A 10957-nucleotide genomic window follows, 5' to 3' on the forward strand; every position below is an offset into this window, starting at 1 on the left:
TTCCTGCCTTCTGGTTCTTTGGAAAATAAGTTGACCTTCTCTTCTTCTTGGCAAATACTGGAACACTGCTATCCTGTCACCTCTACTTTTCATTAAAATAGGCATGCCCAATTCCCTGCCACTATTTTTCATATATTTTAGCCTCCAGTTTCCTAATCATCTTGCTCTTCTCTGCACTTTTTCTAGAGTCTCGATATATGTAATGTCCAGTAATGCAGATGTACTGTCTTCTTCTTCTTCTTCTTCTTCTTCTTCTTCTTCTTCTTCTTCTTCTTCTTCTTCTTCTTCTTCTTCTTCTTCTTCTTCTTCTTCTTCTTCTTCTTCTTCTTCTTCTTCTTCTTCTTCTTCTTCTTCTTCTTCTTCTTCTTCTTCTTCTTCTTCTTCTTCTTCTTCTTCTTCCTCCTCCTCCTCCTCCTCCTCCTCCTCCTCCTCCTCCTCCTCCTCCTCCTCCTCCTCCTCCTCCTCCTCTTCTTCTTCTTCTTCTTCTTCTTCTTCTTCTTCTTCTTCTTCTTCTTCTTCTTCTTCTTCTTCTTCTTCTTCTTCTTCTTCTTCTTCTTCTTCTTCTTCTTCTTCTTCTTCTTCTTCTTCTTCTTCTTCTTCTTCTTCTTCTTCTGTACAATAATATTAATATACAATAAGAAGATACTTGGTTGATACCTAGGATACTGGTACCATCAGCACCAGTTACTGGTATTTGTGATGTATTTTTAGATGTTCAGTTGACTGAATTTCATGTTTAACGAATAAAAGAGATAATATACAATCTGTCAGCTTTGAAATCCTTATTAAAAGCTGCCACAGAGCTGCGGATGATGGACAAAATTCAGTAGACAAAATAGATATATAAAACCTTCATGGTCATTGTCTATGGTGTAGCAAGAATTGTAGCTGAAGGGTGATTGGTTCACGTGATTTATGATGTGATAGAAAAGGGGTGGGTGTAGGTTAAGTCTTGTGGGAAGTCTGGGAGGAAACTTTAGTTTCGGAATTCCACAGATGTGCCAAGCTTCTGTTTTAATAAAGCACTTTGAGATTACGGTTTTCTCAGAGTTACTGATTGGAATGGATAATTTCTGGAACCCTGACATTACTGTGTATTCACTCATGTCTGTCTTTCAATCTTCTCTGTCTCTGGGATTTCCCACCACTTTATTTATGGAGAACAAAGAAAACCTTGGCCTCCCACCATCCCACCACTGGATTTCCTGTGTCTCTTTTTTTTTCCTCCAGACCCTTCCTTCAATTTGATGAAAACTTCATATGTTTTTCCCTCTTCTGATGTACAAAGTGAAGCATTGCTAAGTGCATAGGATGTTATTCTTCCTTGCAATTATCAAATGTACAATAATTCTTAATTTATCCTCTGTGGATTTCCACCCACAGAAGTCTTCCAGAAAAAAACCTGCTTAAAAAAATAAAGTTCTGAATTATCCCAATGGGGACTGGATATATCAACTTTGCTTGTCTTGCAAAGAGGTAATTTCTTGCAATCAATGATGTTTAATTGGCCTCAGTTTTCTCTTTGGTGGCAACTCAAAGCATGTAACCCAAAGCATACTTGTCATTAAATGCCCCAAGGCCCTTTACATGGCACAGTTTGCTTATTTTCTGCTGTAGCTGTGGTGAGATTTCCTGGGGACAAATTCTAAGGAAACATTGATTTTTTATCTTGGAATAGAGGTGGGATTTTATCAGTTCGCACCTATTTGCCTGAACCGGTTGTTTACATTCTAAGCAGTTCGGAGAACCAGTTGTTAGAAGAAATTACTGTCCTAATCCTGTAAGGAAGGCAGGAAGGAAACATTCTGGTGTTGCTTACAGAAACTACCTCTCCATTAACCTGTATTACATTCTTGGCAGGACTAGACTTCCTGTCTCAGGAACGTCTCTGGAGGTTTTTTTTCCCCCTCCTTTGCTCGTACTTTGCTTGTGTGGAGTGACCATTTAAATTGGCATTGAAAAAAGTGACATGACCATTTTTCACACTCATGACTGTTGCAGCATCCCCACAGTTATGAGAGGCCAGGCGAGGAGATGCACGCCTCAATGTGAGTGATATTGAGTTGGCCACACCCAGCCAATAACATGCCCACCAAGCCATGTCCATCCAGTCACATGACCACCAAGCCATGCCCACCACCTAATCCACGCCCACAGAACCGGTTGTTAAAATTTTTGAATCCCACCTATCTAGGAAGGAAGGTTAGATTAATGAATAGGTTGCCTCTTCTCTTGCTTTTCTTTTGGTTCTTGCCTTCAACAATTCATAAGATGATGCAAACCATATGTTTAGTGAGCTGTGCAAACTTTGGAGGAGTACTATAGGCCTGGTGATCTCATTATTGGTGGGAATTTAGCCCTGAAATTGTTTTCTGGTGATATACTGATAAAATTTAACATTGAGCCATGGTTGATACCAATTGCAGGAAGGTATGTGGTCACCTACAAGCAAATAGATTAGAGGTTGGCCTATTTTGTTTTGGATTCAGGGATTTCTTTGAACAAATTCTGCTCAATCTGATTGGAGGAATAGAGATCCCTGAACTAACGAGTGGAACTATCACTTTGTATGGTCTGAACATGATATGTTTATGGATGCAGGCCAGGTTTTGTGGATGGGTGTAAACAATTGATTGACGGCTTACATTGGTAATAAAGTAATAGTTATCAATCACATTTATTTTTATTAATTTGTTATTTATTATTTTATTAATAAATGGGAGATTTATTAATCACAGATCAATTAAAAATCCATTTAAAATACAAATGTTAAAAAGCCATTTAAAATACATTTATAATTGTATTTATGTTTGTGTTTTAAGTATTTTAAATGGTATTTTAATTGACCTGTGATTACTAAATCTCTCATTTATTAATAAATTAATAAATAACAAATTAATAAAAAATAAATGTGATTATTGTCTTGTGTTTCACATGTCTAGTCTAGGGTCTCCTGCTTGAGCAGGAGTTTGGTCTAGAGGACCTCTAAGGTCCCTTTCAGCTCCATTCTGATTGATTGTGTGAACACCCATTTGTGCATGCATACACAACACACACACACACACACACACACACAGTAATGTAGTGCCATGAGCTCCTGTTAAAATCACCACACAACAACTGCAATGCTCACTTAGCTGTATTTCAAGAAAACGTTGCCAGATTTTACCTTAATGCATACATGTTTTAGTGTCTGATAGATAGCAATTTGGATTCATGTAAAGGGAGATAAAGCGATAGCAAGCAGTGATCTCAGGTCATTGGCCAGATCTTGAAGACATGCCTGAGAGTAGATGAAGATGGCATTATTCTTCCTCTAAGATGATCCTAAGAAATGAGATAAAACAATATGTTGATCAGTTTAATATTTTTTCTGCCCCCTGAGCTCCAACACCTATTCTCTCCTCCCTTCCTTTCGATGCAGAGCTTTCCTGTAAACCCACTTCATGTTTATTTCTTGCAATGCTTTGTAAATATAAACAAAATCAGGCAGATTGTCCCACTCTTGTATATAACCAGGCTAAGCACAAGGGAGGGGTCAACACATCACAAGTCACGAGTGCCTACTCGCCCACAAGCAATCTAAGTCTAGCCCACTTTGAATGCCTTTACAGATTTACAGATAATCAGAGTTGGAAGGGACCTTGTAGGTCATCTAGTCCAACCCCCACCCAAGTGGGAGACCTTACACCATTTCTAACAAATGGCAGTCCAATCTCTTCTTGAAAGTCTCAACTGATGGCTCTCCCACAACTTCCAAGGGCAACTTCTGTTCCATTGGTTGATTGTTCTCACTCTCAGAAAGTTTCTCCTTATTTCCAGGTTAAATCTCTCCTGGTTCAGTTTCCATCCATTATTCCTTGTCTGGCCTATAGGAGCTTTAGAAAATAGCTTGACCCCCTCCTCCCTGTTGCAGCCCCTCAAATATTGGAAGACCACTATCATGTCTCCCCTGGTCCTTCTCTTTACTAGACTAGCCAAGCCCAGTTCCTGCAACCATTCCCTGTATGTTTTAGCCTCCAGTCCCCTAATCTTCCTGGTTGCTCTTCTCTGTACTATTTCTAGAGTCTCAACATCTTTTTTATAATGTGGTGACCAAAACTGGATGCAGTTTTCTTATCTCCCACCTTTCTTATCTCCCACCCATTTCCCTTGACTGTTAGTTCGTCAGATTCTTGTAGAGAGCTTAAACTTGAAATAAATCTTTATACTTATTACATTAGATCAGATTAACCGAGTTGGGAGGTATCTTGTAGGTCATCTAGTGCAACCCCCATCCAAGCAGGAGACCGTACACCATTTCTGACAAATGGTATTCCAATCTCCTCTTGGAAGCCTGCAGGGATGAAGGCAACTTCCGTTCCATTGGTTGATTGTTCTCACTGTCAGAAAATTTCTCTTTATTTTTAGGTTGAATGTCTCCTTGTTCAGTTTCCATCCATTATTCCTTGTCTGGCCTTCAGGTGCTTTGAAAAATAGCTTGATCCCCTCCTCCTCTCTGTGGCAGCCCATCCTCAAATATTGGAAGGCTGCTCTCATGTCTCCCCTGGTCCCTCTCTTCCCTAGACTAGCCAGGCCCAGTTCCTGCAACTGTTTATCATATATTTTAGTCTCCAGTCCCCTAATCATCCTGGTTGCGCTTCTCTTTCTAGAGTCTCAACATCTTATTTTATAGTGTGGTGACCAAAACTGGATGCAGTACTCTAGGTGTGGTCTTACTAAGGCATAGAATGGTATTAGTATCTCATGTAATCTTGATTGTATCCTTCTATTAATTCAATTTAGAATTGCATTGGCTTTTTTGGCTGCTGCCGCACATGTCTTGCTGATATTTAACATCCTGGATTTCCTGATTTCTCTGGCACTTGACAAATTTACAACTGTGGCATCTCTATTAGGGAACTTTTTTTCTTACGGATGACAGCACACTTTTCTCAAGCAATCAAATATTCCAATGAAGATATAGCCTGCATGACAGGGAGAGGGCATGCAGTATCCTCCTCGTCTCTGGCACTGGGGACCAGCATTCCCTGTGAAAAGGAAAAGAGGAGAGAAGTAATTGAGGAGTAAAGCTACTTTGATATTGACATACATTTCCCATTCCAAGACACCACTACCAATGCAGAATTCCTGGGGCTTCAGGCAGTTTCATCTCACCAGAGGAATCTGTTTCTGCTTGTCTCCTTGCAATACGCCCAAATAAATCCATCTGGTGATGATAGCAATAGCAACAGCACTTAGACTTATATACTGCTTCACAGTGCTTTATAGCCCTCTCTAAGCAGTTTACAGAGTCAGCCTATTGCCCTCAACAATCTGTGTCCTCATTTTACTGACCTTCGAAGGATGGAAAGCTGAGTCAAATTTGAGCTGGTGAGTGCTTTTTCTCCGGGAATGTTGTACTAATAACTACAGCATACAAAACATTTGCTAGACCAATTCTCAAATACAGCTCAACTGTCTGGAAGCCACATTGCTTATCAGATATTAATACAGTTGAGAAAGTCCAGAAATATTTCACGAGAACAATGCTGGCTGAGGAATTCTGGGAGTTGAAGTCCACAGGTCTTAAAGTTGCAAGGGTTGGAGACCCCTGCTCCAGAGGACCGTTGCCATCTGCTGGTGGCCAAGTACTAAGGAAGGACTTCATTTCCTTCCTTCCTTTTCTTTTTTCCTTCCCTTTTCCTTCTCCTTTCTTCTTCCTTCCCCTCTTTCCTTCTTTTTCCTTCCTTGCTTTCTTACCATCTTTCCTTCTTTTCCTTTGTCTTTTCTTTTTCTCCTTTCCCATCCCTTCTTGGATGCTCATATGCAAAAGGGGAAACGTTTCACCTTTGGTTTTATTTTGCTTTGAGTTTGCTTTGCTAATCCTCTGCCAGCAAAAACAGGGCTTGGGGAAGGTGCACACAGCACTGTAAGCTAGTCCTTTGCCGTTCCAGAGCAGCTGTGTGGGCCAGATCTAAACATCCCGTGGCCCGAATCCGACCTGCGAGATTTGAGTTTGACATCCCTGCTCTAGAAAGTAGGACATAGAATAACTGTCTTAAGTTCTAGGAGGCAGATCTATCTGCAGGTTGGGAAACCCTTCCTAAGAATCTCTGCAGCCCAACAATGGAACCAATTCACTAGAGTAGTGGTAAATTAAAGCCTTCATAGATGCTTTGAATCCGATTCCTGTACTGAAGACAGGGCTAGATTGGATAGTCCCCCTCAACTTTTATGATTCTGCATATGATTTTGATTGAGGAATGATTTTGTGCCATCATGTCATTTTTGACTATTAGTGGTGCAGTTGCCTAGAGGTGGAGTTCTTGCCTCACAGTCAGAAGGCTGTGAGTTCAATCCTAGGAAGAGACAGATATTTCTCTCTCTTGGCACACTGAGAATATATCTGCTAAACAAAACTCAGTACTGGTGACAGGAAGGGCATCCGGCCAGTAAACACTCAGCTCCATTCTGTTGCCCAAACTCCACCCCACAAGGGATTATGGGGGTCATGAAAAGAGGATGATGATGACGAAGTTTCAATAGATTTACCGTGCCCCTATCATTCACCTCAGATGAATGTCCACATTTCATGTAATGGCAAAATACATTTGCACTGTCACCTTTCCTAATTTTGAACAATATCAATGAAATGTTTACTAAGCATGGATGGAGGGTAGGATTAAAACCTATGCAGAAGCAATGGCATTGCAACATCTTTGTAGGTAGAGGTGACTCTTACAATGCTTTGTGAATATGTCTGTGTCTGTTCCATGAGATTAAACATCGTGACACACCGATCATCAAAGCCAACAACCAAGATCTCAGCTACATCCTCCTGGTTTTCCTCCTGTTCTGCTTCCTCTGCTCATTCCTCTTTATTGGTCAACCAGGGGTGGTCACCTGTCTCTTCCAGCAAACTGCCATTGCCATTCTCTTTTCCCTGGTGGTTTCCTCTGTCTTGGCAAAGACGGTCATGGTGGTTCTGGCCTTCATGGCTACCAAACCAAGGAACAGGATAAGGAAACTCTTAGGAAAACCACTGACTAACTCTATTGTTGTAGCCTGTCCCCTGGTCCAAGCACTTCTTTGTGCCACCTGTCTGGCAACCTGTCCTCCATTTCCCAACTTGGACTTCCACACCTTGACTGGAGAGGCCATCTTGGAATGTAATGAAGGTTCAGCTTTAATGTTTTATGCTGTCCTCGCCTACCTGGGTTTCCTGGCCCTCATCAGTTTCACAGTGGCATTCCTGGCTAGGAAATTGCCTGACAGCTTTAATGAAGCCAAGTTCATTACTTTTAGTATGCTGGTCTTTTGCAGTGTTTGGATCACCTTCCTCCCCACCTACCTGAGCACCAAAGGGAAGTCCATGGTGGCTGTGGAGATCTTCTCCATCTTGGCCTCTGGTGCTGGTCTCTTGGCTTGCATCTTTTTCCCCAAATGCTACATTATCCTATTGAGACCATATCTGAATTGTAGAGAGAATATAATGAGGCACAAGAATATATGATTTGTCCTGGGATTGGGAAATTTTACTTGGATTGGGGCATTTTGGCAATTGTCCCTGGTGAGGACCTAAGGATCATCAGAGTAATATACATGTAAAATACAAATGTGGATATTAATTAATTAAACAAATTTATCTAGCCATCCAATTCACATGTAGGTTGTCAGCCTTCAAGATTTTTCTCCCTTTGCTTTGCTTCTTTCGGCTGTCATAAGTAATGGGGGGAGGAGGGGGAATGATTATGGGAAGTGAGCTGGAGGTGTTACAAAGCAGAACTGTATAAACTGGGGGGTTACATTCTTGCTTAGGTTTCTATCCTATGCTATGTGCAGCTGCAACCCTTTATCAAACTATGTCAAGGTCAATGGACAGAAGCCTCATCATCACCTGGAGATGCCCACATGATGATATACACAACTTTTAATTGGATGAGCCAATTGAACTATTGGGGGTGGGAACGTTGCCATTACTTTGTATATGTGATTTACGTGCCCATTTTCTCAGATTCAGAATTCTTTTGTTGCTACCACTTGATTTCCAGTAAAAGATATCTTTTCTCTGATTAAAAGAGTCTAAGTATTTCTTTCTTGGAGTTTGAATGGAACACCAGCTGACATAGGGGAATCTGGGCAGCTGGAAAAATATTTTGTAAAAATCCATCATATAATAAATCCATCATATAAAGAAACTGCAATTTACAGCAGGAAATTTTCCCAGTTTAATCAGAGTTCCTAAAATGTGCTGGATTGTGTTGGGTGGCTGGGGAGCTGGAGGGGAAGACTTTTTATTTTACAAAAGGAAATGTTGCTAATTAAAAAAGAGACAAAGAAATTGTAAATCGCCAATGACTCCAATTAATGCAGAAATTAAATCTGCGCTAAAAATAGCACAGTTTATATTAAAAACTATTTAAATGGAAAACACTTTCTTTTCCTGCTTTACTCAGTGGCTGCCTTCATCCCTGTTGCCTCTTCTCATCAGGGCAGTCTATCTTTTAGTTTACCTGTTTATCTGATTCTTCGTCTTTGGCTCTTTTTATTCAGCCACTTCCTCATGATGGAAAAGCTCCCATGGAAGCCATCTTGTCTTCCCTCCTTCTTGTCTCTTGCTCAGCACTTCATCTCCTCTTTTTTCATTTCTTCTTAATTCTTCTCTTCTTCATCTGAAATTTTACTCCATATAACAGATAATCAGAGTTGGAAGAGACCTTGTAGGTCATCTAGTCCAACCCCTCGGCCAAGCGGGACACCCTACACCATTTCTGACCAATGGCAGTCCAATCTCTTCTTGAAAGTCTCAAGTGATATGAGGGAAACTCTCCAGAGGATGTACAATAGGGCATCTGTCATACCTCTGGGACTCTGCAAATGAAGGATTTGTCTGGTAGGGTGATGGTTGGCTTGTCACTCAAAAAAAAGTAACCCTTCCTGGTTCAACCTGCAAAGGATGGAGACTGAAGAATGGTGTAGAGCAGAATGTTGTACCTGAGAGAAGCTCAGGATCCCGTCCTCAGGAAATCCTCCATCAGGCAGAATGATTCATTTTGAAATACTTGTTTAAAATATTAATGACCCATTCAAGTAATAGGAAGATTGGGCAGAATGCATTTAAGTCATTAAGAAAATAAGAAAGCATGTGATTAATAAAAACCATCCAGGAACCCCATAGCTGAAACACATCTCCATTGGCCAGTCAAGGAAACACCACTAAAATAAAGGCCATGGTGAATTATTCCAGGAAGTCCCAGGGCATTTCTTAATCTTGAAAGAGTTTGGTGGCGGCAGCAGAAACTGTCAATTCCAAAGAGATCTTAGAGACTTAAAAGAGTTTGACTCATGTGTACCAGCAAAGCTGACTGAGGAATTCTGGGAGTTGAAGTCCACAAGTCTTAAAGTTGCCAAGGTTGGAGACCCCTGCTCTACATTAAGGGGATTGAACTAGGTGATCCCAAATTTTGATCTAATTCTAAAGCTGCATCACTTTCCAATCACAGTTGCCCAATTGCCCACAGTTGCCCACAGTTGATCAAGAGACACAATTGTGGGTTCACAAATAAGTTTCCCTCTTGCTAAAATGGCACAGACTCCAGAGCTTTGGGGATAATGTGGACATTAATTTCTCCTGGGATACATCAAACACTAGCAATTCTTACTTCATCTCAGTGGATTTCCACAGATTAAATCCGTCCTAAGCCTAAAGAGGTTGTGGTGAAAACATGTTTATGTATCTACATGTTTAACACTATAACTGGGTCCTTTTACAGTTGGTGCTTCGATGAATGTGTATGTGAAGATTGAAAACCCCACTTGAGTCCTCTGAAGTCACCAAAGCATCACTTTCCCTGTAACATTCTCTGTTGGCTTGATCTAGAAGAAGGTCTCTTTCTGTGGCCAATGATTTGGCTTTTAGTGTTGCTGTGCACCTTGCCTGCAGCTGTGCAGATGGACCTGAGGCCAAACTGTTTGTGGAGGAGACCTTTCCAAGAACAAAAAGACTATTATAGACCCGGAGATCTCATTATCGGTGGAAACCTGCCTCTCTCACTTACTAAATTTCTACAGTTTCCTTTACATGAGCCTCCTGGTAATTGGGATACCTATTCTCTGTAAGTGTTTCTTTATTGTCTTTTGTCTCAGGGCAATGTGGAAAGGGCAGTTTTGAACATAGGGCAGACTTAAATCCCACCCAATCTCTGTTGAGATAGGACCTTCCTTGTTATAAGACACTGATTCTCTTTGATGATTGAATCTGCCTCTACTTCCCTTCTCAAATCCTCTGACTCTTCAGTGGTAAAGAACAGCTTGTCACCCAAGGGAGTCAACCTTTTCTCCATGTTCCTGAAGGCAAGATGCACATTGAAAAGAAACCAGTATGGACTGAACTTGGGGACAAATAATACTAGGCTCTTCTGACTTATTTCTGGACCAAATTCATCTTCCCATCTCGTTATTCTGATGATTTATAATGCCACCCTTCATGCTTGCATTACATTCTCTGAAGAGAAAGTCTGTCTTTTGTCCCACCAAGTCTGGCTTCCCACCAATTGCCTGTTAATCCTGGGCACTTCAAGGTCAGTGGAGCGAGCTTCCTTGGAGAATCCCCAACAAGAAGAGTTCCACCTTCTGACAAACTGAAAGGGTTTTTTCTACCTGGGGGCCATCCATCAGCTTAATCATTTCTAGCCAGCAAAAGTCAACCAGGTCAGACATTCAATTTAATTCAGTTTAATTTAATGTATGAGTTTATGAAGCCACTTAATTCAAAAGGACCCTGAGAACATGATAGGGTGCCAGATTGGGGGAAAGTGCTTGAGAACATAGGACAGAAGATGACGTGACTGGCTATAATAAAATGTGTAGTTTTGTCAAGATAGCAAGAGCAAGAGCACTTAGACTGATATACCATTTCATAGTGCTTTACAGCCCTCTCTAAGCGATTTACAGGGTCAGCCTTTTGGCCCCGACA

General features: G+C 41.0%; 1 long non-coding RNA gene across 1 annotated transcript; it reads right to left on the reverse strand.

Annotated features, from left to right (window-relative positions):
• Positions 1-3121: 3121 nt before the first annotated feature.
• Positions 3122-5033, reverse strand: LOC148128440 (uncharacterized). Its single transcript, XR_015746400.1, has 2 exons — positions 4916-5033; positions 3122-3327 (listed from the first exon to the last, which is right to left on the reverse strand). It is a non-coding gene; the product is annotated as an uncharacterized LOC148128440 (long non-coding RNA).
• Positions 5034-10957: the final 5924 nt, after the last annotated feature.

This window comes from Notechis scutatus, unplaced genomic scaffold, assembly GCF_049901735.1.
Source record: "Notechis scutatus isolate UNSWTSFEM ecotype Mainland unplaced genomic scaffold, rNotScu1.2 NSCUSCF73, whole genome shotgun sequence".
NCBI lineage: Eukaryota > Metazoa > Chordata > Lepidosauria > Squamata > Elapidae > Notechis > Notechis scutatus.